The sequence below is a fragment of the Equus asinus genome, unplaced genomic scaffold (assembly GCF_041296235.1).
Source record: "Equus asinus isolate D_3611 breed Donkey unplaced genomic scaffold, EquAss-T2T_v2 contig_539, whole genome shotgun sequence".
NCBI lineage: Eukaryota > Metazoa > Chordata > Mammalia > Perissodactyla > Equidae > Equus > Equus asinus.
In genome coordinates, this window is record NW_027225226.1 from 1 (window position 1) to 22355 (window position 22355).

At 41.4% G+C, this 22355-nt stretch overlaps 1 long non-coding RNA gene across 1 annotated transcript; it reads left to right on the forward strand.

Annotated features, from left to right (window-relative positions):
• The first annotated feature begins 252 nt into the window (after positions 1-252).
• On the forward strand, positions 253-10210 carry LOC139044042 (uncharacterized). Its single transcript, XR_011501101.1, has 2 exons — positions 253-6993; positions 9880-10210. It is a non-coding gene; the product is annotated as an uncharacterized lncRNA (long non-coding RNA).
• Positions 10211-22355: the final 12145 nt, after the last annotated feature.

The following is a 22355-nucleotide window of genomic DNA, read 5'->3' on the forward strand; positions in this document are numbered from 1 at the left end:
CTCTACTTTGTATGTGGGTCACCACCACAGCATGGCTGATGAATGGTGTAGGTCCACGCCTGGGATCTGAACCTGCAAACCTGGGCCACCAAAGTGGAGGTGTGCCAAACTTAACTACCACACCACGGGGCCAGCCCCCTCTATTTTCTTTATAAACAGATTCATTTTAGTTTTGAAGTTACAAAAAAACCCACAAGAAGGTACATTGTGGCTCCTCTCTCATCTTTAAGTTTTACAATATATACGGGCCATGTCTGATATTAAATTAGTCTACAGTATTACAATCAAAAACCAAATCGTGGGGCCAGCCCTGGTGGTCTAGTGATTAAGTTCAGCATGCTCCGCTTTGGTGGTCTGGGTTCAGTTCCCAGGCGCAGATGTACACCACTTGTCTATCAGTGGCCATGCTGTGACAGCAGCTCACATACAAAATAGAGGAAGACTGGCAACTGATGTTGGCTCAGGGCGAATCTTCCTCAGCGAGAAAAAAAAAAAAACCAAATTGTGGCCTTTGTCCAAGTTTAGAAATAAAAACAATTTGATAGAGAAAACTCAATATGCCTCTGCTTTCATTGGAGTTCTCAGTACATGAAATACTTTCGAGGACTTCTGTTAAGCCATTAGTCATGGCAACAGAAGGCTAAGTAACCTAAAATTAATGGAGTTGATTTTTGTTCTTTACAACTATGGATATCAGCTAAAGTCTGAACTTTAGCTATGATATACTCTAAAAACTAAATTAAAAAGTAAAATTTAAAGATATGTAGAAGGGTGGCATCTGGACCTTAGTTTGGCAGACGATTCACTGTCATTAAGTGATAAAGGATCTTGGACGTTATCTAATGTAAACCTCTCATTTTACAAATGAGGAAAATTAGGTGCTGAGAGGCGAGTGGCTTGCAGTTGGTGTGTGGCAGAATTTGAACCTCAGTCATGATCTGATTCCTTACGATGTGAAAACATAACTTTATAATGATATAGGAATAGAACTATATAAATAAATCAACCAACCCCTCATATACGGTGTCTTTAAACATTTATAAACTAAGAGGAAATAGAATCTTCACCTTAATAAACATACCAGAAATAACAAAAATTAAGAAAATAGGGAAACGAGGTAATCCTCCTTTGTCAAACTGCTGAGTACGTAAATGAAAGTATAGATCCTTAGATGTGTAAAAATGGTAAAAAAATGTTAAAATGTCGTTCAAAAACATAGATTCTTATTAGTTGATTGAAAAAATCTGTTAAATGTAAATTCTTAGACACTGTTAAGGGTACTGCTAAATTGCCCTACAAAAAAAGCATTATCAATTTGCTCTCCTACCAATTGCTGAGTTTCCTTACAGTCTTATAAATACTAGACATTATTAAAACTTTTTAGTGTTTTTTTCCAATATGATGGCTCCCCCCCCCCAAAAAAATATATGGTATATCATTTTAATTTGTGTTTCTCTGATTACTGAGTTTTAGTATCTCATGTTTTTTGGCCCTTGTGTTTCTTCTGGTACAAATTACTTGTGCGTATGCCTTGCCCATTTTTCGATTAGGTTCTATGTCTGTTTCTTATTGATTGGATATTGCTCCTTATTCTGTTACACATAGTACAGATATTTTCCCCTGGTTTGTCACCTATCCTTTTTTATGGTTTCTTTTGCCACAAAATATTTTCGTTTTATTCTAGTCAATTATGTCAATCTTTTCCAAGGGTTTTTGTATTGTGTGTTATAAAGTTAGTACTTATATCAATTAGGGTCTTAGAAGGAATGAGAAACCATATAGTAACTGGAATAGGGAAAGCTTATTATTAACCATACTAGGGATTGTCTTGTAAGATGTAAAGAGGCCCCTAAAGAATATAGGAATAGCAGCTATAAACCCCTAGGGCTGAGATGCAGCATCCGCTTCCACCTCCCCACCCCACCCCACCTACTTCGGCACCCAGGGCTGAGAATCCAAGCCTTGTTAGAGCCTTGGTTCACTGGATGGCAGAGAAGTCACCATGGTACCCTGCCTGCAGAAGTTGCTGGAAATCTACCCTCTAAAGGTGTATGGGGTGGTATGTTGCCCAGGGCAGTTGGCTATGAAATCACCCGAGGAGGAGGCTGGGGGCAGCTGCTGACCGCTGAGTGCTGCTGGCCGCCATACACCCTAGGAGCCTGGCTCTGGAGAAGCCACCCGGGCTGCAGGACCCGGTGCGGAAGCATCCTGCTAGGAGGAGCCACCGAACCAGACGAGCGCCTTCCTCTTGGAGTAGCTCTTGGGCGCCCTCTAGTGGCAAAATTTAATATGGTCCAGCTAGCAAAGGGGAAAGACTTAAAAGGGTCCAGCTCCATCTTCTTTTTTTTTTTTTTTTGAGATTTTATTTTTCCCAAGCCCCCCGGTACATAGTTGTGTGTTTTTAGTTGTGGGTCCTTCCAGTTGTGGCATGCGGGATGCCACCCCAGCATGGCTTGTTGAGCAGCGCCACGTCCACATCCAGAAATCGAACTGGCGAAACCCGCGGCCGCCAAAGCAGAGCGCGCGAACTTAACTACTCGGCCACTGGGCCAGCCCCTGGCTCCATCTTCTGCAGAGCAACAATTGAAAGGAGGATTTGGAGCCGAGGGGCAGTAAGTTAATAACTGGCACAGCACTTCACTATACCGGAATTTTATTTTTGTGCATGATTTGAGATAGTCATAAACAGTATTCTTTTATAATAAAATAAAATTGGAAACAACTTAAAGGTCTATTAATAAAGAAATGGTTGAATAAACTATGGTACTTCCATATCATACATTATTATGCAGCAATAAGGTGCATTTCTAGATATATGTATAAATATTACAAGATCTTTTAATCATATTGTTGAGTGAAAATTAACTATAAAGTAATACTAAGTATTATGGACACACACATCATGTATTCAGAAGTCGAAGTCCTCCTGAGATGACTTGATGAGATTCTTTATAGTTAACATCCTTTTGCAAACCAACACCAACGCACCTTATGTAATACCTTAACTGTTAGAAGTATCTTTATGCAATTTTTTGCTGTATTCTAGCTACCTTCTTATTTATAGATGCCACATAGATAAAGCCTATCTCAGGTCAAATTGACTCAGATTTCAAATTAGTAAAATTCTTAGATCTTCTAACTTCACATAATAAAAATCCCTGTATGTGTATGTGTGTTTCTTTTAGGCAGAGGTTGAAAAGATTACTGCAGTGGCCTGGGATATCTTCCAGCCCCTTCTCTTTGGACTGATTGGAGCAGAGGTATCTATTGCATCTCTCAGACCAGAAACTGTGGGTGAGAATTTCAAAGTAGTGTTTTTGCTAAAATCAACTTTTTATATTCAGTTGTAGTATCTGTAGTAGGTTTATATTTGGTGGTTCCCATTGTCACAATTATATAAAAAGTTAATACTGATCTTTTAAGCAGTTGGTTAGAAAAGAATGTTTGTCAATCTAAGACAGTAAATTTTATGCCTTAAATATTGTTGCTTGTAAAGAAAAGTGTCGCTCTTAACTACTATCAAGAAAATGCAGGCCTTAAAATTTTTTTCCAACGATAAGAATGTTCATCTAGGCTTGTCCTGATCAAGGGCCAGAATTTTAAAGATAATTAGGCAGTTCTATAATATGTATCCATGGGATAGAAATGTTTGTTCATTCATTCTTTTATTCATTCATACATTCAAAAGCCATCATATTAAAACTGTTGACTTTTAGTACCATACTCAAAAATTAATTTGTACACGTATACAGATGGTCCCCGACTGACGATGGTTTGACTTAGGATTTTTTGACTTTACCATGGTATGAAAGTGATATGCAGTCATTAGAAACCATACTTCGAATTTTGAATTTTGATCTTTTCCCCGGCTAGCGATATGCCATATGATCCTTTCTCGAGATGCTGGGCAGCCGCCAGTGAGCTGCAGCTCTAGTCACCACAGGATCATGAGGGCAAACGACCCATACACTTCTACCCTTTCTGTTTCTCAGTTTCAGTAAGTATTCAAGAAATTACATAAGATAGTGAACATTTTATTATCAAATAGGCTTTGTATTGGATGATTGCCTAACTGTAGGCTAATGTAAGTGTTCCTAGTACATTTAAGGTAGGCTAGGCTAAGGTATGATATTTGGTAGGTTAGGTGTATTAAATGCATTTTTTTCTTTTTCTTTCTTTCTTTCTTTCTTTTGGTGAGGAAGATTGGCCCTGAGCTAACATCTGTTGCCAATCTTCCTCTTTTTGCTTGAGGAAGATTGTCGCTGAGCTAACACCTGTGCCAGTCTTCTTCTAATTTGTATGTGGGATACCGCCACGGCATGACTTGAGAGCGGTGCTAGGTCCACACCTGGGATCCAAGCCTGGGAACCCTGGGCTGCTGAAGCGGCAGGTGCGAACTTAACCACTATGCCACCAGGCCAGCCCAAAGTGTATTTTTGACTTACAATATTTTGACTTAAAGTTGACTTTCAACTTATGATTGGTTTATCAGGATGTAACCCCATCGTACATCAAGAAAGACCTGTACTCATTATTTCCTTCTTTTCTTGCATCACAGTATTATTCCGTCCATACTAGGGATCCCATCCCTGCCACCTCCTTCTAGATCTCACACAGAGTCTCCCCTTTTTCTGACACATCTTCAGATATCCTTGTCACAGCTTTCTCTTCTGCAGAATTGAAACAGATTTTAATCTCTCCTATCTTAAAATAGTATCTTTCTATTCTGACGCATGTGACAACATAGATGAACCTGAGGACATTACACTGGGTAAGATAAGCCAGTTACAGAAAGACAAATCCCGCATGATCCCACTCCTGTGAGGCATCCAGAGGAGTCAAATTCATAAGGACAGAAAGGAGAGCGGTGGCTGCCAGGGTTTAGGCGGGGAAATGGGGACTTGCTGTTTAATGGGTGTAGAGTTTCAGCTTTGCAAGATGAAAATGTTCTGGAGATTGGTTGCACAAAAATGTGAGTGTTTAACTTAATGCTGCTGAACTGTACACTTAAAAATTGTTAAGATGGTAAATTTTACGTGTATTTTACCACAGTCAAAATTTGAATAAATATATATACATATATATATATATATCCCTTCTTCATTTCACTTCCCCCCTCACCTACCACTCTCTCTCTTCCTCTTTTCAAACTTTTCTAAAGAGGTAACTGTGTCCCCCTTTTCCATTTCAACTCTCATGCCCTCCCTCAGAACATTTCAGCCCAGCTTCTGCCCCATTCCACAACCAGCCCCGCCCTCACCACGGTCGTATTGCTGGATACACGAAATACGTGTTAGTCTTGACTTGACTTGATCTCTCAGCAGCATTGGACGCTATTGACCTCTTTACAACACTTTTTACGTTGAATTTTTACATTTTCCAGTGCCCTCTGAGTCTTCCTTTACACTATATATGGCTTAAGTGCTGCTCTTCCTCCAAGTTCTTTCAAAAGATTTCTACACTTCACGCTGGGTATCATTTCTCTGAGCTCAGCTACACTCAGTGGCTTCGATTATAAACTATGTAATTGCAAAATCTTTATCTCGAATTCAACATAGCCAGTTGCTGCTTGGACATCACCACTTGTAAATCCCACAAAACTTGAGGCTCAGTGTGTCCAAGGCTTCCTCATCATCCTCCCCAGACTGCTCCCTCCTGGGAATGGGATCGTCCCTTTTGTATCTTGTACTTAAGGCAACAAATACTTTTGAAAATCTACCACGCTGGGAAAAATGCCCTCCAATAAAGAGCCACAGAACCTTTTCATAAAGAAACCATGTTGCAGATTCACAATAGAGCATCAAGCAATGTCTGTCTGGTGTTTTACCAGCCTCTTGAACTTGAGAAAGTTATTTATCCTTTCTGATCTTCATTTTTTTTCAACTGTAAAGTGAGAATAATTACTCCACAGGTTGTAAAGATTAAGTAAAGAGATGCATTTAAAGCTTAATACAGAACCTAGCACAGAGCAAGCACTCAACAAATGTTACTTTTTCAAAAACCACCCTATTACCTAGTACTCACCTTAGCTTTGCCTTTCTCAGGTCCGGTAGCTTGCCTTGCCCTAGTCACAATCTCTTATTTTGCAAATCAGAATGAACTTACCTTTATCAGCAAAGGATTCTGAAGGACTGAACGAAGTAGCTGTACACATCAGCCAGGGTGATGGGCAGTCAGTGCACACACCAGTATGGGGAAACAGGTGTAGAAGCCAGTGTCTATTCTGACTGGTCAGTGCCCAGCCAGCTCTCTTCTGACTGCCTGATTGCCTCCATACTTGCTGATAAATATTTTGAATATCACCTCTGGTCTTATCCTCTGTAAAGAATTCTCAACCACTTTGATGAAAATATTAAGTTTTTTCTCTTCTGCGCCCTCTTACCGGTATATTTACACTGCACTCACCTTTTGGTTCTTTATGTTTCTGTCTTCCTCTGACTTTGGAGTTCATGGAGGCAAAGTCTGTACGTTATGCGTGTTTGGGTATCAGAACCTAGTCCAAATTCTGTTATGCGTAGTTATAGTTTAATAAATTCTTGTTAAATAAACACATGGGAAAAAGTGTGGTTCTTGCTATAAAGCATAAGATAAATAACATTCAAATCTCCTTTGTGGAAATTCAAATATATTTAGTTAATTTCTGGCTTTAATTTAGGGCAAATACCTTCTTTTAAACAAATGGTCTGATTGATCCTTAATATTGATGTTTTGACAAATTATGCCTAATCATTTTTGTCTTTTTAATTTTTTAATGTTTTTAGATTATTTCTGTTGATAGAATTTTGAATCAATAATCAGGAGATTCCATTTCTTCCCCAGTATTTCGTTATGTCTAAAAATTGAGTATTTCTTACAGGCCTTTGTGTTGCCACCCTGGGTATTGCAGTACTGATACGAATTTTGACTACATTTCTGATGGTGTGTTTTGCTGGTTTTAACATAAAGGAAAAGATATTTATTTCATTTGCATGGCTTCCAAAGGCCACAGTCCAGGTAATGATGGATCTTAACTCCTATTTCAATATGATCCCTTAAAATTTTGAATAAGAGGGCTTGTCCAAATTTGGTGAACAAAAGTAACTAAAGTTTGATTTATGAAAAGAATTTTTACTAATCTACTCTAAAAGTTTTATTTTTGGTATGCTGATTCCTTTAATATGATGGCTCATTTAAATTTCTTTAGATCTCCAGGGTACAACTGAAAATCCAATAAATCCCTATGTTACTAGAAAGCAGTAGTAGAGGGAGGGAAGAGTTTGAATTTTCATCAGTCAGAGCTCTCTGAATCACCTAGAGATTTTTCGTTTTGATGTCTTCTAAGAAGAGAGTGAAACAGAAATAGCGCGGCCCATGTTAGTGTTTGGAAATACTTCACTGTCAATATGATTGATGATCAGTTATGCTCAACCTCGGTCTTTATATATAATGGAGAAAGATTTATTGAGAAACAACTCAGAAAATGCTTTATTGATTTCCTAGATTATTAGTTAATATTAAATTTTTCAAACTAGCTGTACTTCCTGTCAGTTGTCTCAATCACATGACCCAAAATTTGTGCACTCTAACAAGGCACTAACAGGTGCTTGAAATTATTGACCATGCATTTGGTAGAATACCTATAATTGCTAATTAAATTAGAACTGTATAGATTATCATTTGTTGCAAATAGCCCTGATTGTATTGTATATTTTCAGACTAATTATAGCAAACAAGATTTAACTGTTGCATCCTTGATTATTTTGCAATTATTTAAATATGTAAATTTCTATTTCATGAGATGAAAATCAGATATTTTTAATTTAGGAAACTTTGAGGGTTGTGTATGCTCTGTAACTATATGCCAGATTTGGTGTGGCTATAGGTTTGGGCATTATCCCAGAGAAGTTTTTTTTTCATCAGACTTTGAAAGATGTCTGGGACATAATGGCTAAGAATACTGTGAGGTTTATATGGTACAATAAGTGGAATAGTTTCTCCCTCAGTGTCTCCAGCTTCTACACTACTTCTGGTAACTTTATTAGGTAACTATCAAAATAATTACTCTAGTAGCTTTGGTTTGAAAGATTTGTTTCTAAAGGTTAAAATTTGAAAGACAGCACTTTCCTGCTGTCAAAGCAAATTTATAATAAGGAGAAATTATCTTGGATGTGGTGAATAATGTATGTACTGTGAAGCAAGTATTGTATGGAATTTTCTTTTTTCTTCTTTTGCCACTGCCTAAGAAACAAGACTTTCTTGTATGTTTTTTTCCATATTAGTGTTCTTCAAACTTTTTGGTCCATGACCTGCTGTAAGAAATATATTTTAAATCACAATATATTTTAAATCAGCATACCTACAAACCTCAAAACATACACACACAACGGAGAACTGAAAGAGAAATATACATTGTAATGAGTGCAGTTCTTGCCAAGACTTCTTGAAATGTTGAATTAGTTATGGTACAAGGAACCTGAAATAACAAAGAGCCCTCACATACAGGGACTAAGTGAGATAGATTTTTCCTTCTCTCCCACCAGCAGTCCAGCATGGACACTCCAGAGCTGGCAGGGTGACACTGTCCTCAGCATGTGCCTTCCATCAGTTCACCATTTCTCATCAGGGGGAAGGGGAAAAAGAATGATGTGCAAGTGTCCATTTCTCTTCAGGGAACAATCCAAAAGTAGCATTTATCACTTCTGCTCACCTCTCAGTGGCCAGAACTTAGATATATAGCTTCATCTAGTTGCAAAGAAGGATGAAAAAAAGTCTTGGTTTGGACAGCAATGTGACCAGCTAACACTCAGGAGTTCTAGTTTAGAAGGGAAAAGGGGCATTCAGATATTTGTGGGCAATTAGTAGTCTCTGCCATTGTGTCTCATCCACACCAGCATTCTCTCTTCTGATTCATTGTCCTAGAGGACAACATTGTTGTGTTTTGTGGAATAAGGGAATAACCAGATTGATTAATATATTATTTTCCCAAGTGCACTAATATGGCATTTTGCCTCTAAAAGAAAATGAAGGTTTTCATAATACTTCCCAGTAGACAAATTTTAAATAAAACATTTCACCAAGACCTAAGGCAAAGAGTTCACCAAATACCTAATAAGATTACCTTCAAGTTTTGACAGTGCCTACCACTTTCAGGTTTCTTTATGTTTAACAATTAGTTTAGCTCTATAGCAATACATATTCTTATGTTTTTTCATTTAAAACTTTGCCATCTTCCAGTAAGTATCACTACACTTTTTTTAAAAGATTGGTATCTGAGCTAACATCTGCTGCCAATCTTCTTTTTTCTTCTTCTTCTTCTCCCCAAAGCCCCTCAGTACACAGTTGTACATTCTAGTTGTGAGTGCCTCTGGTTGCGCTATGTGGGACGCCGCCTCAGCATGGCCTGATGAGCGGTACCATGTCCACCCCCAAACTAGCAAAACTCTCAGCCGCTGAAGTGGAATATGCAAACTTAACCACTCGGCCACAGGGCTCACTGCACTTTTTCATCTTGTTCTTTTTTAATTCCAGATTCCTGAAGATAAAAGAGTGAGATGACCAGTGACTTTCTTTACTCATAAGGAATTTAGTATACAGAATCGTCTTATAGTCAATTATATCATGAGGCTGTATTTACCTTGTGTTTTGAAATATATTTGCCTGATATTTTTGTAACCCTGCCTTCTGCAACTAAGTACATATGAATCACCATCCCTTCCCCATGCCAGGGCAGGAGAATTTTCAGAATACCAAAACCAATTGCAGTACACTTTGAAAGAAAGAACTTTCTTAGTTGAACAAAAGAACAAGCAGTTTGTTTTTGCAAATGATAAAATAATTCACCTTTTTTCTATGTGCCTGTCTTATATGCCTGTGTCCAACTTTACCATTAAACTTTTACAGGCTGCAATAGGATCCGTGGCCTTGGACACAGCAAGGTCACATGGAGAGAAACAATTAGAAGAATATGGAATGGATGTGTTGACAGTGGCATTTTTGTCCATCCTCATCACAGCCCCAATTGGAAGTCTCCTCATTGGTTTGCTGGGCCCCAGGCTTCTCCAGAAAGCTGCACATCAAAATAATGATGGAGAAGTTCGAGGAGAGCCCTCTGAAGAAGTTTAGAGGTGAAAAGAGAGAATGCTAAATATATGATTAGAAAGCTGTACCAGAGGCTGCTTTTATCAAGATAGATATTGAAATATATAATATTTAAGCTTAAAATGTAACAGAACTTAAAGTGTGGTTATTTCTTTAAACAGCATTTTCAGCCATTACCCTTTCCATGTAGGTGGTAATGTTCTACATTTCTAGCCTGATTTCTCTATCTTCTTCTTTTTGCTTCAAACACTCCATCATTATCTTAATCTGTGTGGGGAGAAATACTCTTTAATGTACTACCACGATATCAGATTAACAGGGGAAAGACCGAGTTCGGTGTGGCGTTCTGCTGGCCAACAGCTCGCTCTGAGTGACTGTTGCCGCCACAGTTTTATGATGCGTGGCCACCTAGCCTCTCATGCCTTGAGTTGTTTTTGGATCCTCTTTTCTTTTTAAATACATTGTAATCTCTCATCAGTTTCTCCCCTCGCTTTCCCTGTTAATCTGCCTCTTCTCCATTTCTGCCCCTCTTACTACCTTTCTGTGAAGTATTGTAACTGATTGGCCCCACCAAAATTTTTATGTACACAAAGTATCTTCATTGGCTCTTCCTCTTGCACCTATTTGGATGACAAAAGCCCTCATTCAACTTCCTGCCTGGCTCCACAGAGTCCCCCACTTCAGTGGCCCCTCTGAGTTTGCCTCCCGCTAAGACGTGCCCTGGTCTAGCCCTTTCTTAGTTGTTTCTTGTGACCCACGTCTTCAGGCTCTTCCTGTTCTCTAGGTGACAGAGAGCCAATTTTCAAATCTATGCCACTCTCAAGAATATCATATTAATCAGGGTAAGTTAAGCTGCTATAATGAAGAAACAAGAAATACAGTACTTAAAAGAAAATGGAAATTTATTTACCTCTCATGAAACTGGCTGCCTGGTCGATGCTGACAGGGTTACTCTGCTCATGAGGTCTACTGAGATTTGTGTCCTTTTTTTTTTCGGAGGAAGATTAGCTAACATCTGCTGCCAATCCTACTCTTTTTGCTGAGGAAGGCTGGCCCTGAGCTAACATCTGTGCCCATCTTCCTCTACTTTATATGTGGGACGCCTGCCACAGCATGGCTTGCCAAGTGGTGCCATGTCCGCACCCAGGATCCGAACCAGCGAACCCTGGGGCCGCCAAAGTGGAATGTGCGAACTTAACCGCTGCGTCACCAGGCCAGCCCCGATTTGTGTCCTTCTGTCTTGATGTTCCGCCACGCCCTAGCTTAGGACACAGGTTGGAAGTAGATCTCTCCCATGTCTCCTTTCTAGCCTTCAGGAAGAAGGAAAAAAGAAAGTCCAAGGCAAGCAATTTATTTTTAAGAAAGTTGTGAGGAAGTTAGACACATCTCTTCTCTTACCTTCTATTGGTGATAACCACACCCAGCTATGAGGAAGCTGAGAAGTGTCTGTCAATAAACATTCACATTCCTATGAAGATGGAAAGATCAGATTTGGGAGTCAGAGGTACCATTGTATTGGGTGTTACCATCACTTAGTAGCATGTTCTTGCATGTTAACAAGGGCTTTCTAAAGATAGTACCTTTGACCAAAAAACTGACTTCTGTGGCAGGAATTTCAGACGTTGTGACATGACAACAGAGATGATATTAGAAGAAAGGCTTATCTGCATAGGTCATATTTTATCCCACTTATTCAACAGACCATCTTGGCTTTTGTGTATCACCCGTAAGTTTCTCTTTAGTCTAGGTCAACTCCTGCCTAGTTGCTAGAATAATCATGTTTAAATACAGTTTACACCTTTTATCATGCTGTATACCTGAAGCGTTTATTACTTATCACTTCCCATCTAAACTCTTTAATCTAGAATTTGAAGTTGAAGCTAATCTTGAAGGAGATATTAAATACGTATTAAATGAATGAATTAGAATCTTCTGATCCCACCAAGCTGATCTGCATATAGCCTGTCCACTCCTCTCGTCATTAGACTACCATTCCAGCCACTGCCACCATGACTTTCACCCCTGTCCAAAACTAGCTTAATTCTTATTAAGCTAACACAATATGAAGCCTTAACAGGCTTAATTTTTATGTCAGCCTGACACTGGTTACTCCATGGTAATATATTCCCTTAGTGTTTGTGCTGTCAGTTTGGACTGGGTTAATTCATGCCGAAGTTCAGACAGATGTTTCAAACTGCACTTCGTTGGTTAGGTGCCCCTTGGTGGTACCATAAACCGAATGCTCGTCTGGTCCTCCACTTTCACAGACTCTGAAACTAGATCCATTCAACAAATACTTACTAAAGGGCTTTGGTGACCCAGGCACATTATTAAGACTAATATTGTTCGTGTCCTTAAGGATCTGACAGTCTGATAGAAGAGAGAGACAATTAAACAAGAGATTGAAGAATGGTGTGATAAGTGCTGTGAGGCAAGAAGTACAGGAGTGCTAGGGAGCTCGCAGCAGGAGCCCCCAGCTAATCCAGGGGGTGGCCTCGGCTGGGACATGGGGGACGATGAGGACCTGGACAGCAAAGGGCACGTGAGACCGAAGGGCGCAGCAGTTAGCGCTCGTTCCCACCTTCACCAGTAGTTTAAGTACCAGGCTTTGAATACTTACTAACTTATACAAAGTACAGTTAGTATAAGTAAATGAGAATGTTATTATAAATATCCAAGTCCCCAAAGAAGTATCAGAAATGGAACTTCAGTGTGAAGAAATAGTTGAAGAGCCCACTAAGCCCCTGCCGATAGCGTGTTCCATTTTGCACAGCAGGCAGCAAGCTCTTTCCTCCCTCTCCTCGGTGGATGGCCACTGTCTAAATCTCTGTGACTCTGTCCAGTACTGGCCTCTGCAGGGCTCACCGTGTGAAGTCTCAGGTTCATCACCACATCCTAAGTCACAGCTCTTGACTTGGTTGGTGAACTCAGAGTTAACTTGATACAGAGTGTTGACTCCCACCAAGCTAATTTACTCCACCCCAACCACAGATAGAAAGGGTTACTTTAACCTCTGGGTGCCTGAAAGAAGGCTGTATGTACCCTACACACACTTCTGTCAGAGGACTTAGAACCTTTTTTCAGTTTTTTTTTTTTTTTACAGGTTTGTCTCCTATTAAATCAGCCCCTTAGGGGTGGGAGCCTTGCCTTGGTCATCTTTGAATCCTCAGCACTTTGCACAGGGCATGGAACACAGTAGGCATTTAATAAATGTTTGTTGACCAAATCAGGAGATCCTCTTCCAGTATCAGAAAACTCCTTGCCACTTAAGAGTTCAGATCTTAGACTGCTTCATCTGTCTCAGTCAGCGCGGGCTACTACAGCAAAACACCATAGACGGAGGGGCTTAAACAGCAGACGTTGACTTTCTCACAGTTCTAGACACTTGAAGTCCAACAGGAGGGTGCCAGCACGATTAAGCTCTGATGAGGGCTCTCTTCCTGGCTTGCCGATAGCCTCCTCTCCCTGTGTCCTCACATGGTGGGGAAATAGAGGGGTTTGGGGCAGAGTGTGCAGCCTCTCTGGTCTCTTCTTATAAGACACTAATCCCATCATGAGAGCCCCACCCTCAAGACTCGTCTAAACCTAGTCACCTCCCAAAGGCCCTACCTCTAAATACCATCACACTGGAGGTTAGAATTTGCTGCGACACAATTCAGTCCACAGCAGGGGTGTCAGAGTTCCAAGGATGGTGCTAGATAAACAGAATAAATTCTTGTTCTTCAGTGCCCTTTTCTCCTAGGGCTGGTGTCATCCATCTTCCCTCTGAGAAGCTCTTTTTTTTTTTAAGCAGACTAAGTTTCAGCTCTTTAAGTATTAACTCCAAATAACCCTGATGAGATTTGAGTGTCCTCAAAATTTCCTCAGCCATAGATTTGCAAATGATCTCATCCATTACATTCTTTAAAAATAATATTATTTTTTCTGATTACAAAATAATATATTTCCATTGCAGAAAATTTAGAACACAGAAAAGTGCAAAGAAGAAAACTGAAACTACTCTTAATGTAAACACCCATTTTATGATTCTTTTAAATTTTGCTCTTACAGTTTTGGGAGGTGTCTTATTTTCAGAAAGATATATCATCCACTGAATTAGTTGGGTGAAAGGTAACATAAATACTTTATATTTGAGTTCCGTGAAGATATATAGATTGAAGAATTTTTGTTGTCTATAATGAATGCTAAGCTTTCCAAAAAAATCATTTATTCACCTGGTAATATTCAAATATTCACTTTGCAATGAATAAAACAGACAAATCCCTGCCTTCATGGAGCTTATGTTTTAAAATCCATTCATTCACTCACTCGAAATATTCTCATAACATGCCTACTATGTGCCAGGCATTATGGTTGCTGGGGAATACAGTGATGAACATGATAGTCAAGGGCTCTGTTTGGTGGAACTTGTATTCTAGTTGGGAGATTGACCCTGTGGGGAATACAAATATGAATGAGACATGATACTTGCCTCCAAGAACCTTACAAGAAAATAAAATATGTACAAATAGCTGTAATCCAAAGGAAGGATTCAGAGTCTGAGTGAGGGGAACTTCTTAAAGGAGATGACACTTGAATTGGACCTTCAAGGGTGGCTATGGTTTGCATTGGTGGGTTAATATTAGGGAGTAAGGTGAAGAAAGGATTAAGTAGGTGGAGGGCCAGTATATTAGCAAAGTTTAAAAACAGTAAAGCTTAGGATATAGTAAATGATTGACACTTAAGGTTGATAGAATTAGTGAGAGGTAAGACTGGAAGAGAAGATTGGCACTTAATTCATACCAAATATATCATTAGCCAAATTTCTATTTTTATTGAAGTGCTTTCAGAAGTACAGAACCATTTATATAGAAGATATTTTAAAAACTATTTTTGGGGCCGGCCCCGTGGCTGAGTGGTTAAGTTTGCGTGCTCTGCTGCGGTGGCCCAGGGTTTCGCTGGTTTGGATCCTGGGCGCAGACATGGCACTGCTCGTCAGGCCACATTGAGGCGGCGTCTCAAACTCCACAACTAGAAGGACCTGCAACTAAGATATACACCTATGTACCAGGGGGGATTTGGGGAGATAAAGCAGGGGAAAAAAAAAAAAAAGATCGGCAACAGTTGTTAGCTCAGGTGCCAATCTTTAAAAAAAAAAACTATTTTCATCATATTAAATTTATTGAAAACTGCTGTCATGAATAAGGTTCTCCTTGTTCCTCAGAAGTTTTTTGCTTTCAGTGGCATTGATGTTAATATAAACAATTTAATTATTTTTAAGTTGCTGTTAATTTTTTACGAGAAAAAATATCAGATGTTTCTTTAGATGTTGTTTAATCCATTATTAGATGTTCATCACATTGTCCTTAAATAAATGAAGGACATTATTTTTTAAACATTTCTGAACGTATTTCTATATGAATAATTTCTGTAGTTCTCCGTAGCAGGTGGGAATTGCTTCATGCCATTTTGGGAGCAAGTAACATCACAAGTGTTAGTTGACTAACTCAAATCTGGCCTGAGCCCTCTGACCTGGTGAGAATTCCAAAACGCCATTTGTTGATGTGCCCTTCACTTCTTTAGATGGACCCGGAAGCACTTCACCTCCAGCAGTCCACTGCATCTGAGGCACAGAGCCGTGCCCTGGAGGTCATCGGACTTCTCTCAAAGGTCCTTCCTCCCAGTATCCTTGGGGATCTACCTGCTTTCCCTTTCCCTACCATGAGAACAAAGCGTTTAACCCTATAAGCACAAAAGACTTTGTCTACTCTTCTAAAACAAGGAGGAAAATAACTTTCCATCTTTGCTGAGATGTCTACACCATGCTGAAGGTGGGAGGGGGTTACAATGAAAAGAGAATTTCTCATTGTCACCCAAGAAAGAGTTGTAATCTGAATCAGATCTTAAGTGATAAATAGGAAAAGGAGAAAGAGAACACTGCCGATAGACAAACTAGAAAAAACACAGAGGCAAAAAGGAGTACTGTCTGCAGGAGGAAAAGTTCGGATTATCACAAGAAAAATTAGATACAAAAGAGCAGTTTGTCCTTCTAAGAAGTTTGGATATTCTCCCATAATAGTTGTTTTTGTCTATATTTTAGGAAGCTTGGAGATTCCATTAGAGGAACCTTATAGACAACCTTTGGGATTGAGAAATCAAGGCTTCTGGGCCCACCTTCAACCAGAGCAGTTCTGCTTTCATTTGTTTCCTATGAAGGTTATTTTGTGAGGGGGAAAAGCCAAAGGTTCTATACTGATAACAGGATATTGTGTTTACTTTGTACCAAGCCCTATTCCAGACACTTGCCAGGTATCAATTCATTTATTCTCACCACCACATCCTTTACAGTGAGAAAACCGAAGCTCAAAGAGATCATGTAATTGCCGGTGGTCCCATAGCTAAAAAGTGGCAGCGCTGAACTTTGAACCCTGACGGTCATGACCCCACAGACTATGCCCTTTTACGATTGCACTATACTTAAGCTGATTTAAGGGGAAATACGATCTGAGTTTTGATAAATTACTTCTGGCACGTGCAGCCCCTGGCGCTGTTTTTTGGCTAACGGGCTCTGTGACGTCAACTCTGTCCCTGGACTTGTATAACCCAGTAGGTCAATAGTCAGAAAAGACTGAAAACACATCAGGCGGTCCCAGGTGATCCTGGAACCCACGCCTCCGCAGGCCGAGGTGGCCGCCAAGCCACTGGAAGGCGCCGCCGCCGCCAGCCCCGCCCCGCCCCCACCGGCCTGCACCCTCAGGCCCCGCCCCCGACCCCCGACCCCCGACCCCTGCCCCCTGCCCCCTGCCCCGCAGGCCGGCCCGCCCGCTCAGGCCCCGCCCCCGCCCCGCCGCCGCCACCCGCCCCGCCCCGCCCCGCCGCCCCCGCCGCGCCCGCGGCCTTCAGCCTGGCCCCGTGACCCTCGCAGAGGTCCGCTCCTGGCGGCTTCTGCCAGAGCGGCGCGCGGTCTCCGCGGCGGTTGCTGGGTGCCAGGGCCGCTCCTGGGGCGGCGGGGGATGCTAAAGGAATTGTAGGTAGGGTCCATTTTTCTCGACACTGCCCCTTTCCAGGCCCCGGGGCACCAGCGCCTCGTCCCCCGCGCTGGTCCCTTCCGGCGGCCGCGGGAACGCCGCTCCCCCCCCATTCGAGGGAGCGCCCGTCTTCTCCCCACGACGCGGGGCACAGCCGCGGACCCCTCCTCTCCCCCGACTCGGTCCTTCACGCCCTCGCGTCCCTCGCATCGCTGCTCCTGTTCGCTGCCTCCTCTCTCTCGTCTTACAGGTACTCACAAGTAAGAAAAAAGCGGGTCTGTCAGTCCAGACCGCACAATCCATTTTATTCAGCGCAGCCTGTTGTACAAATAGTGAATACCTGCACAGGAGCCTTCACGCGCGCCTGTGACTGGAGACGTGGCCCAGGATTGGCTGCTGATGCAGGGAGAGCGCTCCTCCGTGCTCCTTCACCCTGCCCCGCTCCCGGTGTTGGCTTTCTCACAGTGGACCGCGCTGTAGCTCAGTGCGTTTAGAGGATGGGACAGCTGTTGCACATGCACCGTGTGTCAGGCGCATCATTTAGGAGGCCGCCCAAGAGCTCTGCAGGCCCACGCCAGGCCCCTGACGCCCTCCAAGTGTGCCCTGTAGTCTGTGACAGATCAGACGCAGTGATGGAGAGGGCGATTGGCCCGGTGGCACTGAGGGAGGCCACACCCTACTCCCTGGTTTTTCGCAGGGAGGTAAATAGAACTGTTATTTGTGCAATACAAATGCAGAAAATTAACAGATTACTATCACATCTAAAACATTAATGCGCCAAACGTCTTAGTCGTTTGGCACATTATGAAAACCTATGAAATGCTATTCATATTTGTTACTTTCTATGAGTACCAGAATTTATACTTGTGTTTCTGTCAGTTGATTCTCTCTTGTCATAAGCTCCTGCCCATTACCAGACAAAAAGAAAGAGGCAGGTGCAGGGATAGTAATATATAAGGTAACATTTTGATAGCAGTCCTCTTTTTGTGCATAATTTTCATACTCATCCTGTTTATACACTCTGTGAGATAGAGTTAGTTAACAAAACTCCATTTTACTGAAGAGGGAACTACATAATGACATTGAACAGGACCTGGAACATAGTAAAATATGCATTCAGTATATATTTGTTGAAGAGATAAATGGATAAGATTCTCAAGGAGCCATGCCTTATTCACCTTTGTAATCCCGACACCCAGAGCTAAGTCTAGCAATAGTAGCCCCACAAATATGAGTCAGAGAAGTTGAGTGACTTGCTCAGAGATGGGCATATGTCACATCTTTTTAAGGAATCTACTGCTTTGCCAAGCGTTGTGAATACAACGGTAAGGAAGACTGGTAAGATTCCTGTTCTCATGGAGGTTAAATTCTGGTGAACAAAGATAGAAAATAAACAGGTAATATATGAACAAGGAAGTGTTGATAATGGTGAGTGCAGTGAAGAAGTAAAACCGTGTGAAGTGAGAAAGACTAGGGGAGGGGTTACTTTAGATTGATTGGTTAGGGAAGGCCTCTCTGAGGAGCTGACATTTGTGCTGGCCTCAGTGATATAAAAAAGCCAGCCACAGGGGCTGGCCCCGTGGCCGAGTGGTTAAGTTCGCGCACTCCGCAGCAGGCGGCCCAGTGTTTCGTTAGTTCGAATCCTGGGCGTGGACATGGCACTGCTCATCAGACCACGCTGAGGCAGCGTCCCACATGCCACAACTAGAAGAACCCACAACGAAGAATACACAACTATGTACCGGGGGGCTTTGGGGAGAAAAAGGAAAAAATTAAAAAATCTTTAAAAAAAGCCAGCCACAGAAATATTTGGGGCCAGAGGATTTCAGGTAAAGGGAACTTCAATTGCAAAAGCCGTAAGGTATGAAAGAGCTTGACTCTTTCAAGGAACATCATAAAGACCGCTGTAGCTGGAATGTAGAGACAGCGGTACAGGATAAGCATGAAGAGATAGGGAGGGGCGAAATCAGGTAGTGCTCTGAATCAGCCATGGCAATATACCCATGGTATACATTTGGAATGTATGTAAAGTGTGATGAGAAACTAGTACAGAGTGTTTCGGAAGGGAGTAATCTGATTACTTTATGAAAAGGTTTGTTCCACCTGTCATGTGAATGGGTCATAGGGATGGGGAGCAGATTAGTAGCAGAAGACACTTGCAGTAATCCAGGAGGGAAGGAAGGACAGTAGCTTGGGCTAAAGTGGTAGGAAGTAGATGGCTGTGAGATAGATTTGGAGGCAGAGCCTACAGACTTGATGATGTTTTAAATATAGAGGTGAGAAAAAAAAGGGGAGCTCCTGATTTTCATCTTGAGCTTGAGTGGATGGTTGTGCCCTTTACCAAATGGAAAAGACTAGGGAAGAAATAGTGTGTGTGTGTGTGTGTGGGGGGGGGTATATTCTTGTTTTGCTCACCTTAAGTTTGATGTGCTTATTAGAAATCTAAAGTAATTTGGGAGTCGAGTTCTGTGTAAGGGACGAAAGATAAAAGTTGAGAGTCATCAGCATGTAGGAAAAACTACCTAGAGAAAGTGTGTTTGTAGAGTATTCCAATGATCAGAGGTAACGCCGAGGAAAAGAAGCAACCAAAGGAGATGGAGAAGGAGTATCTGGTGAAGAAAACCTGAAGAGTATGATGACTTAAAAGCCAAGACAACAAAGCATGGCCAATGGTATTGAAACATGCTGAAGAGTCACGTAAATAAAGAGATCTGACCATTGGATTTTGGCAACATATGGTGATGTGCTCTGACAAGCACAATGAAGACGAAACGTGACGTGAAGAAATGGACATAGCACAGACTTCTCAAGATACTTTACTATGAAGAGTTGAGAAACGGAGGTAACAGAGGAATATGTGGGGTCAAATTAGGGTCTTAAAGATGGGGATAAAAAGGCTGATGGGAACGATCCAGTAGAGAGGGGGAAAAATTATAGTATAACAGAGAATGTGTATATTAGAGGAGTAAAGTCTTTGAGGAAACAAGAAGGAATAGGATCCAAAGAACTTGTATGAAGTATTGGCTTAGAAATATGAACATAAAATTTACAGTAATAGGAAGAAAGGTAATGAGTATAAGTAGAGATGCAGGTGGATGGGTAGATTCAGTGATTAGAAGGTGAGAGAGTTTCTGCCTGATATTGATTCACTTTTTCTCAATGAATTATGAGCATGATCAGTAAGAGGAGACTAGGGATGTTTGGGTAGGCAGTTTAAGGGGCAAAGGGAAAGTAGAAAATAATCATTGGGAGGACAGAAGGCAATCATACTTGTCTTAGTCTGGGACGCTGTTATAAAAATACCATAGGCTTATAAAACAACAGAAATTTAAGAATTTTTTTTTCTCTAAGTATACTTTTTTGGTGAGGAAGATTGGTCCTGAGCTAACATCTGTTGCCAGTCTTCCTCCTTTTATCTTTTTTCCTCCCCACAGCCCCAGGACATAGTTGTATATGCTAGTCGTAGGTCATTCTAGTTCTTCTATGTGGGATGCTGCCACAGCACGGCCTGATCATAGGTCCACACCCCGGATCCAAACTGGCAAACCCCAGGCCACTGAAGTGGAGCACACGAACCGAACCACTCAACCCTGGGGCTGGCCCCTAAACAACAGAAATTTATTTCTCACAGTTCTAAAGGCTAGGAAGTCCAAGATCAAGGTGCCAGCCTATTTGCTGTCTGCTGAGGGCCCAATTCCTGGTCCATGGATGGCCAAAAGGGGCAAGGGAGCTCTCAGGGTCTCTTTTAATAAGAGCCTTAATCCCATTCGTGAGGGCTCTGCCCTCATCACATAATCACCTCCCAAAGGCCCCACCTTCTAACACCATCACGTTGGGGGTTAGGATTTCAGCCTAAGGATTTTGAGAAGACACAAACATTCAGTATATAGTAATACTAGAGGAGCATGGTAGCATCGCTGGGCTCGATGGAGTGGCCATTTGATATTTGTGGCCTTCTGAGTGTGTGGCTGAGATAGGGTGGAAAAAAAGATGATAGGAGCCAAGGAGATCAGGAGCTGAAAGACCAGAGTGTGGGGTGGGTAGACTGCCTGGGGATTACTGGTTAGGTTCGTAGCTAAACTAGTTCTTGAACCCAATCTCCTGACTTTGCAGCTCAGTGGGTTACCATTTTACTGAGAAGTGATTCAGATCATTACTCTTTTGTGCCACTTACCCTTCTAGTTAATATAAAAATAAAAAAGTAATTGTGGCCTGATTTTTTTTGGTCCATATATCCAAATTCTAGACTTCATAGGCTGGTGCTTCTGTCTCTCTTGTCCCTTTAATATTTACTTGTTAAATTTTTTGGCTTGGTTTTCCTGGTGTTGTGGGGTGTTTTTTTTTTAACCATTTCCATCAATATGTGTTTATTAAAGTACAGAAGCCTACCTCTTAAATGATAAAGGGAAGGTGAAGGATGAGATTTGGAAATCTCGTTGCCTGTAGAGCTGGGATGACCAGTGACAGGGAGGCCTGATCTGTGTTCACTCTAATAACAATCGTAATAATGGCATTTGGATAGCCCTTTACATTTTGTGCTATGCTTTTATTTTCTCATATCTCATTTGACTTTGTAACTAACTTTTTCAGATGAGGAAACTGAGGCTCAGAGGGGTTAAGGCTCTTGGCCATGGGCACAGCCTAGTAAGCGGCAGCATTATTACACTGTTCTGATACTGAGGCTCACGTTTTTCACTGCAGAAGTTTGCCTAAGTGTTTACACTCCATTATATCCAAAGTGATATCAAAGAAAAACTCTGCTAGGTAGAAAGTAATGGCTGGGTGCAGTCCTCTTACAATGCAAAAATTGTTTGTATATGTTTAAAATCCAACAGTTAATGAGATTAGATATTTATCTACCATCCACTGTGTTAGGTAATTCAAAGAACTCGGAAATGATTATGAAATTTAAACTGGTAGGGAAATAGATGGAAATGCAAGTCATTAAGAGACATTTCTTGGACCGTCTCCCACATACCTTATGTGCTTACACAATACCCTGAATTGACTAAATTCTATATGCAGAGGAGAATGCAGTACCAGTGACATAGCGGACTCTCAGTGAATATTTGTCAAATAAAAGAATGATAATAGTTAAACAAGCAATTACAGTAGTAAGGTGGATGCTGTGAGAAGGGGTAGATGCTATGATAAGGATGCATCCTGGGGGCCGGCCAGGTGGCATAATGCTTAAGTTTGCACACTCCCCTTCGGTGGCCTGGGGTTCACAAGTTCGGATCCCAGGCATGGACCTATACACTGCTCATCAAA